Source organism: Bos grunniens, chromosome 3 (assembly GCF_055505025.1).
Source record: "Bos grunniens cultivar Pamir isolate PY7600 chromosome 3, Bosgru_T2T1.0, whole genome shotgun sequence".
Classification (NCBI taxonomy): Eukaryota; Metazoa; Chordata; class Mammalia; order Artiodactyla; family Bovidae; genus Bos; species Bos grunniens.
The window spans coordinates 85,375,062-85,393,642 of record NC_141167.1 but is presented as its reverse complement, the minus strand read 5'-3'; the positions used below and the strand labels follow the sequence as shown (position 1 = coordinate 85,393,642).

General features: G+C 37.5%; 1 protein-coding gene across 11 annotated transcripts in view; it reads right to left on the bottom strand.

Annotated features, from left to right (window-relative positions):
- Positions 1-18,581, bottom strand: part of NTNG1 (netrin G1) — a 372,900-nt gene that overhangs the window by 145,975 nt on the left and 208,344 nt on the right. The gene's annotated exons all lie outside the window — the stretch shown is intronic.

Here is an 18,581-nt window from a genome sequence, read left to right as displayed (position 1 = left end):
ATTAGATAATATTCAACCATCTGTAACTGATTAATAGTAACAATTTCAGATGGTTTGACATAACGTATGAAGGTAATTGTTTAGAAATAACCTTGATGAAGAAGAGAATATTGGAAGTCTTCCAGAAAGCTTCCTCCATCCCAAAGGTCTTCCTCCTCCTTCCTGCTGTTACCATAGCAACCTTCTATACAACCTTACCACTGAAAAGACCACATTGCTTTATAATTTTCCTTGTGAAGTGGCTATCAGCCCATCCAGATGATAGCAACTTGAGGACAGGGACTGGGCTTTTCATATTTTTATCTCCAGCAACTGGCATACTGCTAGGAACTAGCAAACACTAAATATTTAAGTGCTTACATTTATATGTAGTATATTTTTCATTTTTCAAAATTCTTGGAAAGGAGGTAAGGTAGGTATTAATACTTCCCATATTAAAGTTCTTGAATTAGAATCCAGATTTGATTCCCAGTTAAATAATATTTTTACTCCTTTTTATTATTATCAATTATTGTTCTCACAAAGCTTATAACTCCACGTATATTTAATTAAACATGACTGATTATTCTCTTCTTTCTTAAGCCACAAGCATAAACTATGCTGAAAAGTGTAAAATGTCTGCATTTCATTAACAAGTTTAATAAGATGGTTACTGCTATTTCCAAATGGACTTCTCCCCTTTTTTGATTATAGTTTATTTCTGACACTGCCTGACTATTTTTCATATAAGTTTCTGTTTATACATTATGGTATTTTGGTACATTTTATATTCTTTGTCCTGCTGAGGTTAAGAAGGTTGTTGCTTGGTCTCTTGATATTAACACTACATATTTCTCATTTTCAGCCTGTTTTACCTCTTCTTCTAAATGGGTCACTCTAGAACACATGAAAGACTGCATTTTAGATTGTTGTCTTCTGACTTTTGAAACTCACAAAAGCTAGACAAGTAGATCTGTCAGAACCTACTCTATAGCACAGGGAACGCTACTCAATACTCTGTAATGGCCTATGGAGGAAAAATATTAAAAAAGATAAAAAGAGTGGATATATGTACATGTACAACTGATTCACTTTGCTGTACACCTAAAACTAATACAACATTGTAAATCAACTATACTCCAATAAAAATTTCAAAAATAAATAATCAAAAAGCATTTGAGTGTTTCCAGCGATCTGGAGCTCTCCCTCGAACCAAGAAGGGCACATGCTCTACCCTTTTATTTTTTCTGATCTACAGTTAGCATGAGGTTGGGCAATAAAAAATGCTTTAAAAGTGAATGAGATTTCTCAAATGATCTGATCATCTAGGGTAGGAGTGCAGAAAAATATAGCATGAAGTTAAAGACTTCTCAGAAATCTCAAGATTTCCTGAGAAACATCATTTATTGGACTCTTTATTCTACCACTCTATATGTCTATCTTTTCGCCAGTACTACACTGCCTTTGTAATAAGTTATGAAATCAAAAAGTAGAAGACTTTTAGCTTTATTCTTCTTCAGTACTGCTTTGGCTATTTGGTGTCTCTTGAGATTCCACATGAATTTTAGGATGGATTTTTATGTTTCTGCAATAATTGTCATCAAGATTATGACATAAATTACATTGACTATTTATATATAGCTTTAGGTAATATTGACAGTTTAATAGCTTTCAAGCCATGAATATGAGATTATTTTCATTTATAAATGTCTTCTTCAATTTCTTCCAGCAATGTCTTGTAGTTTTTCTTGTATATGTCTTTTACCTTTTGTTAAATTTGTTAAATTTGTGTCTAAGTATTTTATCCCTTTTGACAGTACTGTAAATGAGATTGTTTTCTTAATTTCTGCTGCTGCTGCTGCTGCTGCTAAGTCGCTTCAGTCGTGTCTGACTCTGTGCAACAAAGCCTCATTTACAAACTGTAAGATGGTTTTTATACATTTTAAACTCCTTGGTTATTGAACCCAAGTGACAAATATCAGTTGAAGGTGACTTTGGGACATATGGTGATATTAAAAGTGTAGTCACTCAGTCATACTGGAGTGGATTGCCATTCCCTTATCCAGGAGATCTTTCCAACCCAGGGATCGAACCCAAGTCTCCCAATTGCAGGCAGATTCTTTACCATCTGAGCCTCCAGAGGTAATAATTCAGTGATATTTTGATACCACTAAATATTTCTTGATGGTGGGTAGTAGAAGAGTCCAATTCTTTTCACAGACTTGTCCTTAACCAGGAAAAGAACTAAGAGTCTTTCTGGTCTTAAAAACACCAATCAGACAAATAATAGAAGAAACAATGTGTGTTTGGGTAGGGTGCTATTATCCTGAATATATGCATTACTCTGATACCTGAGGTAGACTAATTTTATTCTCTAACTTCGAACAATTGGTTGAAAATTGAAGCTTTGCAATTTTAGTATATTAGATAAAGTAGCATTACCAAAAATATTGTGCTTAGCTCCAATTCCCTTATAGTTTTGTGTAAGGAATACACAAAGGTGGCCATAGGAAGCCTAAGGGGAAGAATACAGATTCTTAGAATGGTTGCTCAAGAATTTGATGCTTCAAAGGATATTCCATACCCATTCAGTTACTCCCTCACTAAGTATTTACGGAATGCCTACTATGTGCCAGGTCCAGTCATAGGCACAAAGGGAAGATCAGTGAGTAAAACACAAGTTCCATCTGGATCTAAATTTTGGTTACGCAATAGTACCATACTTGGTTAATTCATTTAAGCATTCTGTTCCACATCTGAAAAAGAGGGAGTTAGATTACATTATTTTTATGGTTTCTTTCAGTTCTAAATGATTTTGCAATGCTATGACTCTATATTTGGCATATACACTGTCCGTTTAATTCCAATATATGAGTTCATGAGGCTGTCTCCTCCCAACCTGCCAAATTGCTGACCTCTTAGACTCCCCATCCCATCATCTCTTGGCCCACCCTACCCCCATCTGTTCCTTGTTCTCAGCAGCCCTGGAGGATCTATAATTACACATGGATGTCACCAATATGTTATAACAGCTTTGCTTCCCTGATATTCTAGCAGGACCAAATGAGTAAGAGCAGCCAGGGCAGCCACACAATTCCTAGACAAGACAATATCCCTTAGCTGGATACAATTTTTTTTTACTGGGCTCTCCTTTGTTATTCATTAACACTCCTCAGAAGTAGAAGGAAGGCAGCCCACATTTAACTAAAATCAGCCTGTAGTTTCAAGAATATCTTCCAGAGCAAAGGAAAAAATAAAAATAATACTTTGAATATTAACTAATCTTATTTTCCTTTATATATATGACTTTAGTTTATTGCTCTAATTAGAGTTTGAGGAGCCACATCTGAGAGGAAGACAAATACTCCAGCATCTCCATTTATCTCTAAAATGCACCAGATTGTACCTCTTGGCATTTCATTTTTTACATCTTTGCTGACTCTTCTATCACAATTTCTCTAGCTTAAAAACAAAACAAAAATATCCCTATCTATTCCAATAGAATAGTGAATTTCCTATAATTCCTAACAATACACAGAACTTTCCAAGGTTCAAAAAATAAGAGTAACAGTAACAAAAGAAAGGTATTCCCATCAAAGCTAACCTTTCATTAAGATGGTATCATTTTTTGTCTCAATGTAGCAATGATTAGGAAGAATGATAGCTAAAATTACACCTTGGTATGAAATATCAATCTGTTCTTAGCAATGCAAATAGTTGAAACATACACATTGTTTTCATTTCCTTATAGCCTAGGAAGAATCTGGTGATATTGGAGATTGAAGAGGCCTTGTTACCCTAACATGAGTTCCATTAACACTAATTCTTTGGGGAACCAATCAGTCAGCTCAGTCACTCAGTCGTGTCTGACTCTATGCAACTCCATGGACTACAGAATGCCAGGCTTCCCTGTCCATCACTAACTCTGGGAGCTTGCTCAATCTCATGTCGATCGAGTCAGTGATGCCATCCAACCATTTTATCCTCTGTCGTCCCCTTCTCCTCCTGCTTTCAGTCTTTCCCAGCATTGGAGTCTTTTCCAATGAGTCAGTTCTTCACATCAGGTGGTCAAAGTATTGGAGTTTCAGCTTCAGCATCAGTCCTTCCAATGAATATTCAGGACTGATTTCCTTTAGGATTGACTGGTTTGATCTTCTTGCAGTCCAAGAAATTCTCAAGAGTCTTCTCCAACACAACAGTTCAAAAGCATCCATTTTTTGGGTGCTCAGCTTTCTTTATAGTCCAACTCTCACATCCATACATGATTACTGGAAAAACCATAGCTTTGACTACATAGACCTCTGCTGGCAAAGTAATGTCTTTGCTTTTTAATATGCTGTCTAGGTTAGTTGTAGCTTTTCTTCCAAGGAGCAAGCATCTTTTAATTTAATTTCAAGAGACAACTCTATACATGGACATCACCGGATGGTTGATGCCGAAATCAGATTGATTATATTCTTTGCAGCCAAAGATGGAGAAGCTCCATACAGTCAGCAAAAACAAGACCAGGAGCTGACTGTGGCTCAGATCATGACCTCCTTATTGTCAAATTCAGACTTAAATTGAAAAAGTAGTGAAAACCACTAGACCATCTAGGTATGACCTAAATCAAATCCCTCATGATTATATAGTGGAAGTGACAAATAGATTCAAGGGATTAGACCTGATAGACAAAGTGCCTGAAGAACTATGGACAGAGGTTTGTGACATTGTACAGGAGGCAGTGATCAAGACCATCCCGAAGAAAAAGAAATGCAAAAAGGCAAAATGGGTGTCTGAGGAGGCCTTATAAATAGCTGAGAAAAGAAGAGAAGCTAAAGGCAAGGGAAAAAAGGAAAGATATACCGATTTGGAAGCAAAGTTTCAAAGAACAGCAAGGTGAGACAAGAATGGGAAAGACTAGAAATCTCTTCAAGAAAACTAGAGATACCAAGGGAACATTTCATGCAAAGATGGGCACAATAAAGGACAGAAGTGGTATGGACCTAACAGAAGCAGAAGATATTAAGAAGAGGTGGTAAGGATACATAGAAGGGCTATATAAAAAAGACCTTCATGACCCAGATAACCACAGTGGTATGATCATTCATCTAGAGCCAGACATCCTGGAATGCAAAGTCAAGTGGGCTTTAGCAAACATCACTATGAACAAAGCTAGTGGAGATGATGGAATTCCAATTGAGTTTTTCAAATCCTAAAAGATGATGCTGTGAAAGTGCTAAACTCAATATGCTAGCAAATTTGGAAAACTCAGCAGTGGCCATAGGACTGGAAAAGATAAGTTTTCATTCCAATCCCAAAGAAAGGCAATGCCAAAGTATGTTCTAACTACTGCACAATTGCACTCATCCCACATGCTAGCAAAGTAATGCTCAAAATTCTCAAAGCCAGGCTTCAACAGTATGTGAACTGAGAACTTCCAGATATTCAAGCTGGATTTAGAAAAGGCAGAGGAACCAGAGATCAAATTGTCTACATCTGTTGCATCACTGAAAAAGGAAGAGAGTTCCAGAAAAACGTCTTCTGCTTTATTGATTACGCCAAAGCCTTTAACTGTGTAGATCACAACAAACTGGAAAATTCTTGAAGACATGGGAATGCCAGACCACCTGACCTGCCTCCTGAGAAATCTGAATGCAGGTCAAGAAGCAATAGTTAGAACCGGACATGGAACAACAGACTGGTTCCAAATTGGGAAAGGAGTACATCAAGGTTGTATATTGTCACCCTGCTTATTTAACTTATATGCAGAGTACATTATGCAAAATGCCAGGCTGGATGAAGCACAAGCTTGAATCAAAATTGCCAGGAGAAATATCAATAACCTCAGATATGCAGATAATATCACCCTTATGGCAGAAAGTGAAAAGGAACTAAAAAGCCTCTTGATGAAGGTGAAAGGGGAGAGTAAACATGCTGCCTTAAAACTCAGCATTCAAAAAACTAAGATCAGGGCATCTGGTCCCATCACTCCATGGCAAATAGATGGGGTACCAACAGAGAGTTTTTTGACTATTTTGGGAGGCTCTGGTGAAATAAAATGGAAATGTTCCTTTACTGTAGGATATGTCAGGGCCTTTAACATGCTCATATATTAATATAATATACTGTAATTCTCCTAGAAGGAAATATTGCAAATAACATTTCCCAAGTCTTTGACCATAATATCCTTTATTTGAAGAAAATTTTGAGAAACACAAATCAAGTATAACAATCTCATTTCGAAGATGAGAAGACCTGCTTAAAAACTATTTCTCTTGACTACTAGTTAATGTTTCCTTCTGTGTTCAATCGCTCATTCCTGTCTCGTCTTTTGTGACCCCACAGAATGTAGCCTGGCAGGCTCTTCTGTCCATGCGATTTTTCAGGCAACTGGAGCATGTTGCTATTTCCTACTCCAGGAGATCTTCCTAACTCAGGGATCAAACCTGCATCTCTCACATATCCTGCATTCTTTACCAATAGTGCCACTGTTTCCTTCTAAAATAAGACAAATAATGATATTGAGATCCTTATGTTTTGTCCTCTGTCCTCTCAATACATCCCCAGCACATTATCAGTTGTTTTAGACACCAGTCTTAGGCAAGGAAAGAGATGACATAGTAGCCATCCCAATTACATATCCAAATATTCTGGATTGGGATCTTTGGACCAATGATGTGAGTCTCTTATATCACACATTTTAAACCTAGGCTGTTCAACATTGAGAAAACAAAGATCATGGCATCCATTCCCATCATTTCATGGCAAACAGATGGGGAGACAATGGAAATAGTGACAAATTTTATCTTCTGGGATCCAAAATCACTGCAAACTGTGACTGCCGACACGAAATTAAAAGACACTGCTCCTTGGAAGAAAAGTTATGACAAATCTGGACAGCATATTAAAAAGTAGAGACATCAGTTTGCCAACAAAGTAGTCAAAGGTGCAGTTTTTCCAGTAATCATGTACAGATGTGAGAGGTGGAGCATAAAGAAAGCTGAGTGCTTTACAATTGATGCTTTCAAACTGGTGCTGGAGAAGACTCTTGGACAGCAAGGAGATTAAACCAGTCAATCCTAAGGAAACTCAACCCTGAATATTCATTGGAAGGACTGATGCTGAAGCTGAAGCTCCAGTACTTTGGTCCCCTGATGCGAAGAGCCAACTCTTTGGAAAAGACCCTGATGCTGGTAAAGACTGAGGGCAAGAGGAGGAAGGGGTGACAGAGGATGAGATGGTTGGATGACATCCCTGACTCAGTGGACTTAAGTTTGAGCAAACTCAGGGAGATAGTGAAGGACAGGGAAGCCTGGCGTGCTGCAGTTCATGGGGTAGCAAAGAGTCAGACACAAGTTAGTGACTGAAGAACAATTCATTCATTCAATTTTTTTTCAAGTGGTTCAGTAATGAACTTATCGGCCAAAACATAAGTAATTTCAAAATTTTATGTGAAAAATACCATTGGTATTTTGAAAGGGATTACACTGAATCTATAGATTGCCTTGGGTAGTATGGTCACTTTAATAATATTGATTCTTCCAATCCAAGAACACAGCACATATTTTCACCTGTTTGCGTTGTCTTCAATTTCTTTCATCAGCATCTTATAGTCTTTGGAGTAAAGGTCTTTTGCCTTCTTAGGTAGGTTTATTCCTAAGTATTTTATAATTTTTGATGCAATTATAAATGGGATTGCTTCTTTCACTTTCTTTCACTTCACTCTTAGTGTATAGAAATGTGATAGATTTCTGTATATTAATTTTGTGCCCTGCAACTTAACTGAATTCATTGATAAGTTCTAGTGATTTTCTGGTGGCATTTTTAGAATTTTCTATGTATAGTTTATGACTGGCATCACCAACTCAATGGACATAAGTTTGAGCAAACTCCAGGAGACAGTGAAGGGCAGGGAAGCCTAGTGTGGTGCAGTTCGTGGAATTGCCAAGAGTCAGACACAACTTAGCGACTGAACAAAAACAACGATGTATAGTATAATGTCATCTGTAAACAGTGAGTTTTATTTCTTTCTTTCCAATCTGGCTTCCTTTTATTTCTTTTCCTTCTCTGATTACTGTGGTTAGGACTTCCAAAATTATGTTGAATAGAAGTGATAAGAGTGGGCATGCTTGTCTCTTTCCAAATTTTAGAGGAAAATAAAGAACTTTTCACAGAAATAAACAGCTCTTCACTACTGAGTATGATGTTAGCTGTGGGTTTGTCATATATGACCTTTATTACATTGAGGGAGACCTCTTTGCTTACCTTCTGGAGAGATTTTTTTTTATCACAAATGGATGTTGAATTTTGTCAACAGCCTTTTCTTCATCTATTGTAAAGATCATATGATTTTTATCCTTCAGTTTGTTAATGTGCTATATTACACTGATTGATTTATGGATACTGAAAAATTCTTGCATCCTTGGGATAAATCCCACTTGATCATGGCGTAAAACCCTTTTAATGAATTGTTGGATTCAGTTTGCTAGAACTTTGTTGAGGATTTTTGCATCTATGCTCATCAATGATATTGGCCTATAATTTTCTTGTTTTGCAATATTTTTGTCTGATTTTGGTATCAGGGTAATGGTGACCTCAAAGAATGAGTTCAGAAGTATTCCTTCTTCTACAATTTTTTGTAAAAGTTTCAGAAGTTTAGGTGTTAACTCCTCTAAAGAGTTTGGCAGAATTCAGCCAGTAGTCCTGGATTTTTGTTTGCTGGGCACTTTTAAATTACTAATTCAATTGCCTTACTGGAAATTGATCTGTTCCTATTTTCTACTTTTTTTTCTGGTTGAGTTTTGGGAGATTTTACCTTTCTAAGAGTTTGTTCATTTCTTTTAGGCTGTCCACTTTTTGGCATGTAGCTGTTCACAGCAGTCTCTTATGAGTCTTTGTATTTCTGTGGTGTCAGTTATAACTTCTTTTTCATTTCTGCTTTTATTGATTTGGGACTGCTCCCTTTGGAGACCTGGGTTTGATCTCTGGGTTGAGAAGATCCCCTGGAGAAGGGAAAGACTACCCACTCCAGTATTGTGGCCTGAAGAATTCCTTGGGGGTCACAAAGAATTGGACACGGCTGAGCCACTTACACTTTCACTTTCTTTTTTCCCTCAATGAGTCTGACTAAAAGTTTATCAATTTTGTTTACATTTTTCAAAGAATCAGCTTTTATTAATAGTCCCATTGACCTTTTCTATTTTTTTTTGTAGGCTCTATTTCATTTATATCTGCTCTGATCTTTATTGCTTTCCTTCTACTAACTTTAGGCTTCATTTGTTCTTCTTTCTCTAATTCCTTTAGGTGTAAAGTTAGGTTCTTCATTTGATATACTTCTTGTTTCCTGAAGTAAGTTGTGTTGCTATAAAATTCCCTCTTAAAACTGCTTTTTCTGCATCCCACAGGTTTTGAATCATCATATTTTCATTTGTCTCTAGGTATTCTCTAATATTATATTCAAAATAAACTAAAAATTGATTAAAGATCTAAATGTAAGGATGCGGCTAAGTCGCTTCAGTCATGTCCGACACTGTGCGACCCCATAGACGGCAGCCCACCAGGCTCCCTCGTCCCTGGGATTCTCCAGGCAAGAACACCGGAGTGGGTTGCCGTTTCCTTCTCCAATGCATGAAAGTGAAAAGTGAAAGGGAAGTCGCTCAGTTGTGTCCGACTCTTCACGATCCCATGGACTGGATACTATAAAATTCGTAAAAGAAAACACAGACAGAATATTCTTTGACATAAATCACAGCAATATCTTTTTGGTAAAGAAAATAAGAGAAAAACAAAACAAATGGGATCTAATTAAACTAAAAGGCTTTTGCACAGCAAAGAAAACCATTGACAAAAAGACAACCTACTGAGCAGAAGAAAACTTTAGCAAATAATATGACTTATAAGGGGTTGATATCCAGTATATATAGTTTATACAACTCAACATCAAAAATAACAACCCAATTTTAAAAAATGGCCAGAAGAACTGAATAGACATTTTTTCAAAGAGGAAATGCAGATGCCTAACAGGTGCATGAAAAGAGGCTCAACACACTAATCACCAACGAAATGCAAATCAGAAGCACAATGAGATATCACCTCACACCTGCCAGAATAGCTCTTATCAAAAAGAACACAAATAACAAATGTTGGTGAGGATGTGGAAAAATGGGAACTCTTGTACATTGATGGTGGGAGTGTAAACTGGTGCAGTCACTGAGGAAAACAGTATGGAGGTTTCTCCAAATACTAAGAATAGCACTACCTTATTACCCAGCGATTCTACAGTACGTACTTGCAAAAAGCAAAAACACTAATTTGAAAAGATACCTAACAGCATTATTTAGAATTGCCAACATATGGAAGCAATCTAAGTGTCCACCCACAGATGAATGGATAAAGAGAATGTGGTATACATGTATAATTGAATACATTCAGTCATAAAAAAGAATGAAATCTTGCCATTTGTAGTAACATGGATGAAACTGGAGGGCATTATGCTAGTGTAGTAAATAAGACAAAGACAAATATTATATTATATCATTAAATGTGGAATTAAAAATTACAACAAACAAATGAATAAAACAAAAAAGCAGACTCACAGATATAGAGAACAAACTAGTGGTTACCAGTGGGGTGGGGGCAACATACGGGTTGGGGAGTGGGAAATACAAACTATTGGGTATAAGATAGTGTCAAGAATGCATTATATAACATGAGGAATATACCAATACTTTTTAATAAGTATAAATGGAAAGTAATCTTTAAAATTGTATACAAATTTTTAAATAAAAAAGCAAAAAAATCCCTTTGCCACTAATTGTTGATCTTGTTTAGATATAGTTTTCTAGTTTTCTTACCTATAAAATAGGCAGAAATAGCAATCATGAATTTATATACAGCACAGTTAATTCTGATTATGCTAACATTTTTTATTCTAAAAGTGGCTTAATGAATTGGAGTTTATACTTATATGGCTACAAAATCAGTATATCTATCCACACAGTCAAATTACTATGATAAAAACCAGGACCTTAACACTTTTGTTCTTATATTTGGAGAATGAATGGAAAGAACGTTTCTACTGAATCATTGGTCACACAGATCCACAAAATCTCTTACACTAAATATCAACCAATGGCCGAGAACTCCTAATGTGTTATGAAATACCTTTGATCCTAGGGACAAAAAAATCAAGAAGACCTTCCAAAGACCACAACCACTGAATTAGAATAAAAAACATGGTTCTGAAGCTGGACAGAAAAGCTAAGTGTATGCCTATTTCCCACTGATAGGTCATATAGATGTAGCCAGAACATAACTTCCTATAAAAATGCTCAATTAAGTGAGGGAAGAAAAATATCCTTTGGTTTCTTATAAAGGAGACATCTTCCCTTTAACAATCCACTAGTTTAAAAAAATCTCTAGCACTGAGGAGTTAGGATAAAGAGACAAGCTCCTAAACAGGGTTGTTTTTCTGCACACTAATGAAGTTCATAATTTAATTGGAGAAATTATTAGACATATTCTCTCCTTATAATGGTACAAATCTTAAAGGAAAATGAGCTGCTTATACATATATTCTCTTTATAATTCAAGAAATCCTTAAGGATTTAAAAAATATACTCTGAATCAGAATGGCACTCTATTGTCCACTTAACATGGATTCATACCATAAATCTTTATTTTAAGCATTTCCACTGCAGTTATGTAGCAATGCTTTGTATTGTTTTTTATTTTTAAGTATGGTTATTAAGTTTTTCATCTGAATGCTCTCATTTATTGAATTTCATTTTCTTTTGAAAAGAAGAAGAAATTAAAATGAAAGTTTTGGGATGATATAATGGTTAAATTTACTTTAAGAAGAATTCAAGGGATAGAATCATTGCAAATGTATGAAAGCTTACTATATGAAAGAGGCAGCACATGGTCACTATAGTTCCAGAAGACAGAATGTGGACTAACATAAGAAGTTAAAAGGAAAATTTGACTGCTCTCAACAGAAAGATATACTTTCTTAAATAACTAAGGTAGTTGGCTATTTCTAAGTTTATCCATTAATATTTGTGTATTGTTTCACTGTTTGATGATGTCTATTAAGTGGGAGTAGTTGCAGGTATTAAAGGTCTATGGAAAATACGAGAAAAATTAATATTGAGAAAATTAAGTTCATTTATTTTCTCCCTCAGAAAATGAGCAACTACATAATTTTGTTTTAGCTGTAAAACACTTAGATCTAATACAATGTGACAAATTAGCCCAATCAGACATTATAAAGTTGGTAAAATGAAATAAGAAGTTCAGATAAATGCGATGCAATCTGGTATAATGAAATTCAAGTTTCCTTCACTATCAGAAAACAGGGCGTTCCTGTAAAACCTTTCCTAAGCTAAAAGGTCTAAAATGAAGAAGCAATTACCTTAGGACACTTCTTGCTAACAGATGCATGGAACAAACTGAGATAGAGCCCAGAAACTCACAGACCCAGATCAAAACTGTGGAGCCTCGATGCTGAGATGATGAGTGTGGTTCCCAGGGAAGGGGCCTGGTGATGCAGCTCTCACCAGGCCGCTCATGGTGCACGCTGCCTCCAAGAGGGCTTGCGGCCGAACAATCCCTAAATGCTATTTTTGCTCTTCTCGTTTTTAAATAAAGGTAAAAATCCTCTTCAGACTCCTTTTGGTTAGCAAAAACAGATATTAACATAGATCTTCTGTAAAAAGCAAAGTGGGGATAACTGAACTGGGTCACAAGTCTTGGAGAGGTGGCTTCCCGAACATTCTAAGAAGGATACAGCCACAAGACTTATTGGTTCATTACTGCCATTGAAAGATGGGTTTTGGTGGTGGGGTGGTGGGGTGGGCGGATATTCTGTGTATTCTTTGTCTATTGAGCTTGCTTCAGGCTGGTGTGGCTACAAGAGAATAATAGAAAATATGAAGTTCATAAATAGCAACCTGATTTTGTTACTTTATCATGTACAGGATGTTTAAAAGACAGTTATAGAACTTGTCTGGTCCTCAGTTTTCTCATCTATAAGATAGAATTAATGGCACCTGCCTCACAGGCTACTGGTAGGGATTAAAGGAAAGGAGGGGTCTGACAAGAATCTTAGAACCTGCATGCTGTACAAATGCAAAGGCATACTACTTGAATATTAACAGGGGAATTAACTCATTCCCCTCTTTTCTGATTTCCTTCTGTTTCTCAGAGTTTTTTTTAATTTCTTTTAAAAATTCTCTCTTGGGGCTTACCTGGTGGTCCGGTGGCTAAGACTTAGAGCTCCCAATACAGGAGGCCCGGGTTCAATCTTTGATCAGGGAACTAGATCCCACATGCCACAGCTAAGAATTTGCATGCTAAAACTAGGACCTGGTGCAGCCATATAAGCAAATAAATAAATATATATATAGTACAAAAAAGATCTTCACGACCCAGATAATCACGATGGTGTGATCACTGACCTAGAGCCAGACATCCTGGAATGTGAAGTCAAGGGGGCCTTAGAAAGCATCACTACGAACAAAGCTAGTGGAGGTGATAGAATTCCAGTTGAGCTATTCCAAATCCTGAAAGATGATGCTGTGAAAGTGCTGCACTCACTATGCCAGCAAATTTGGAAAACTCAGCAGTGGCTACAGGACTGGAAAAGGTCAGTTTTCATTCTAATCCCAAAAAAAGACAATGCTAAAGAATGCTCAAACTACTGCACAATTGCACTCATCTTACACGCTAGTAAAGTAATGCTCAACATTCTCCAAGCCAGGCTTCAGCAATATGTGAACCGTGAACTTCCTGATGTGCAAGCTGGTTTTAGAAAAGGCAGAGGAACCAGAGATCAAATTGTCAACATCTGCTGGATCATGGAAAAAGCAAGAGAGTTCCAGAAAAACATCTATTTCTGCTTTATTGACTATGCCAAAGCCTTTGACTGTGTGGATCACAATAAACTGTGGAAATTTCTGAAAGAAATGGGAATACCAGGCCACCTGATCTGCCTCTTGAGAAATTTGTATGCAGGTCAGGAAGCAACAGTTAGAACTGGACATGAAACAACAGACTGGTTCCAAATAGGAAAAGGAGTACATCAAGGCTGTATATTGTCACCCTGCTTATTTAACTTATATGCAGAGTACATCATGAGAAACGCTGGACTGGAAGAAACACAAGCTGGAATCAAGATTGCCGGGAGAAATATCAATAACCTCAGATATGCAGGTGACACCACCCTTATGGCAGAAAGTGAAGAGGAACTAAAAAGCTTCTTGATGAAAGTGAAAGAGGAGAGTGAACAAGTTGGCTTAAAGCTCAACATTCAGAAAACGAAGATCATGGCATCCGGTCCCATCACTTCATGGGAAATAGATGGGGAAACAGTGGAAACAGTGTCAGACTTTATTTTTTGGGGCTCCAAAATCACCTCAGATGGTGACTGCAGCCATGAAATTAAAAGATGCTTACTCCTTGGAAGGAAAGTTATGACCAACCTAGATAGCATACTCAAAAGCAGAGACATTACTTTGCCAACAAAGGTTCGTCTAGTCAAGGCTATGGTTTTTCCTGTGGTCATGTATGGATGTGAGATTTGGACTGTGAAGAAGGCTGAACGCTGAAGAATTGATGCTTTTGAACTGTGGTGTTGGAGAAGACTCTTGAGAGTCCCTTGGACTGCAAGGAGATCCAACCAGTCCATTCTGAAGGAGATCAGCCCTGGGATTTCTTTGGAAGGAATGATGCTGAAGCTGAAACTCCAGTACTTTGGCCACCTCATGAGAAGAGTTGACTCATTGGAAAAGACTCTGATGCTGGGAGGGATTGGGGGCAAGGGGACGACAGAGGATGAGATGGCTGGATGGCATCACTGACTTGATGGACGTGAGTCTCAGTGAACTCCGGGAGTTGGTGATGGACAGGGAGGCCTGGCGTGCTGCAATTCATGGGGTCGCAAAGAGTCAGACACGACTGAGCGACTGATCTGATCTGATATATATTTTAAATTACCTCTTAAATGACAGTACTCCAGGGAGTTCTGTAAATGTTCTATAAATGAAAATTGTTGGTTTAGTCACTAAGTTGTGTCTGACTCGTGCAACCCCATAGACTGTAGCCCACCAGGCTCCCCTGTCCATGGGATTCTTCAGGCAAGAATACCAGAGTGGGTTGCCATTTCCTTCTGTGGGGGATCTTCCCAGTTCAGGGATCAAATCTGTGTCTCCTGCATTGGCAGGTGAATTCTTTACCACTGATCCACTTGGGAAGCCCTTATGAAAGTCATTTATAGTTATAAGGGGAAAACACTTATCATATCAGTGTCATCCTTTCCCTAAACTTCAACCATCACATGTAAAGTGATATTTTTCAAACCTACATTTCTAACACAAACCTCTCTCTGGGACACCAGGGCAATATTTGCAAATCCTTTATTGAACTCTCCACTTGGATCTCTACTAAAGTCTTTCCTTCTTTGAAATCTGATAGGTTGCCAAGTCCTATTGACTTTGTAAGCAAATATTAAGCCCTTATGCTCTGATGGCTTTTTATGGAATTTGGAGAACTTTCACAGACTCCATTTGAGCATCAAGACTTGCAGTTACAGGTGCTCCACAATTAAGCAATGTTAGAGCTCTCCTTGTCCCACTCTGTATTTCCTTGTTAATATAGCCACACTGGATCATCCTTTAATACCATTGCCTTGAATGCTTCTCACCTATACTTAGTTGATATATTAGAACCCATAAAATCGTAGATTTCCTGTGACATGGGGAACTCAGATACCAAGCTGCAGGAATCCTTCAAGGCTTTTGGAGATGCTAAAGGTCCACAGGAAGAAGACAGAAGAATGTCCCCGAGGATTTGTCCACTCCACAAATTCCTCACTAAATGGAGTTCCTCAACATGCTTTGTTGTTGTGAAGCATAATTTGTAACCTAGGATATTCATTCTGCACTGGCTGCTTGGCATTCTAAGGCACATATTCAAGATATCACACAACTGTTATCACAGAAAAGTGATATCACACAAAAGCCTAGCAAAGCTTTTGCTAGGCTGCCCAGATTAAGTTAGTATTTCTTGCTCTTTTTCCAGGGCACTTCACACACTCACACAGTAAAGGCATTTAACCCAAACTGTCATCATGTTTTGTTTCATGTCTGGTCCCCTTCTGGATATCAGTTCCCTGAAGGCATTCACTATGCCTTCTGCATCTCTGTATAGCCACTGTCTAGCCCAGCACTGGTCCCAGAGCAGAGGTAAAGTCTTTTTGGGTGACAGAAAGAAGAAAGGTATTATAAAAGCAGAGTCGGTTAAGCAGTAGCAAAGCCCAATAATAATCAGGACTAACTGGGAAGAATGGACAAATGCCAGGTCAAACGTGTCAAAAGCACCCTTCAGGATGCCTCTCACAGGAGAAGTGAAGAGCAAATATTTTAGTGGACTTATTCAAATTGCAGCTAGAAAAAAGAGTAGGAGAACTTGTAGGATAAATGTAAGTCTTTTATAATTAGCAGAGCACTTTTGTATTACATGTGTTTTGCAAATTATTTGAAAAAAAAAAACAAACTGTAGAATGCTCAGGTGCTTTTATACTTTTAAGTTTCCACAGGTGTTTCTACTTACCTAATATCACAAGTTTGTACACTAACCATTTGAAAACCTTCCTTCAAGAAAGTGAATTTCAACCACATTTTGTCCCAATTAGAGCAAATACAACAGCAGTCATATTTTATAGTGAGGGCTTACGAGTATATCTTATTCTTTATGAGGTAAGAGTAGAGGGGGGCCTTTCTCACTCCTGACACCTAAAGAGAATACTTCTGCCCCTGGACTTTCCCAGCTCCTGAGACTAGGCAGGGAGGCTGTGGTTCTAAGCTGGGGCATCAGTGAAGGGAAGAAAGCACCCAAAACTGTGTAGAAGTGGGGCTTCTGTGCGAGTGCTCCCTGGCTCCTTTCTTAAAGATAGATGGAGGCATAGAGGGCAACATCAATTCTGTAATTAGTAACTGACAGCCAACTGCCTATAGAGAGCTTGGGTAGGCTCTGAAGGGGTTAAGAAATGAGTAAACACCGCTGAGAAAAAATATTGATAATTATGTTTAGGAATATTGTGTAACAAGGCAAGTAATGGAGATGTTCATTAGCGTTTTCTACCACTGAGAAAAGTTCTTACAATTCTATGCTAAATCTCTAGAGGTTGAAAAAAATTTTTCTATTATCTTATATATGATACATTGCTGACAATATATCTTACAAAACAATGAACGTATTGTCCAGTGATCATCGGTCTTTCAGACTATTACAGTAAATCACATTACTTCCTTGAAGCTTTTCACCTCAAAAAAACAATAATGTTGAATTTATATTCTATAAAGTCTATCTGTCTGAGAAATATAATGTTTACTTTTTGATTAATTTAAATCTGTTTAGACAGAAACAAAACACTTAAAAAGCAGAACTTCCAATTGTGTAATTAAGAATACATTTTGGACATTATCTGTATTTAATCAGCCTGGGCATTTAACTGTCTGTCTGTATAAAAAAGATGTTCAGAACAAACATCTACTCTTCACTTTTCCTCTCACCCCTCATCTGGGGAGATTTTATTTATGCATTAGATGACCTTTTTGGCCATTAGAACCATCTTGCTTCACCAGTTAATTAACACAAGTACCATAATTTAATACAGTTAATGCTACTTGATGCCCTTTAATGTACTTTCCATTAGTAATATTATTGTAGTATTACCCTGTAAATTAAAATGAGATCAAGACCAAGAGAGCCACTCTTTAATTAAGGTACTGGCACACTCCTCTATTATTCACTAGAGAAAATCACCCTGATTTACTGAAGCAGGACATCCATAAGTCAGAATTAGTCCATGAAGATTATTAGGTTTATTGAACAATGTAAGTAACACAGAATCACTAAGAATGCCAACAGCCATGTGTCTTCTTTTCCCTCCATTATCTTAATAAATTACACAATAAGATGGAGTAAATGGAAGCCAAAAAAGTGGGGGCAAATGAGGAATAAAATTTTTATGATGTGATTATAGTTGTTGTCACCAGTGAAACTGGTATCAGATGTGTCACATGCTAAAAAAGAACATAAATGCTACACTGGTTTAGTAACAATCAAAACATCATTTTTTACAGCAAATTATACTAGCCAGTACAAAACATACACATATGTGCACAGGAAGTAGAGAAATGGAGTTCATAGTCTTCAGTCAATTCGAACAAAGACACTCCACTGTTTTTGTTTCATAGCTTACTATTTCAAGCAGAAAAAACCAGTAGTATTATGTGTCCACTAGTACTTTGGCCACCTCATGCGAAGAGCTGACTCATTGGAAAAGACTCTGATGCTGGGAGGGACTGGGGGCAAGAGGAGAAGGGGACAGAGGATGAGATGGCTGGATGGCATCACTGACTCGATGGACGTGAGTCTGAGTGAACTCCGGGAGTTGGTGAGGGACAGGGAGGCCTGGCGTGCTGCGATTCATGGGGTCGTGAAGAGTCGGACATGACTGAGCGACTGATCTGATCTGATCCGATCTGATTGTAAGGAAATTTACCCATTTCCTCCAAATAACTCATGCCAATTCTCACATTATGATGGGGGTGGAGGGG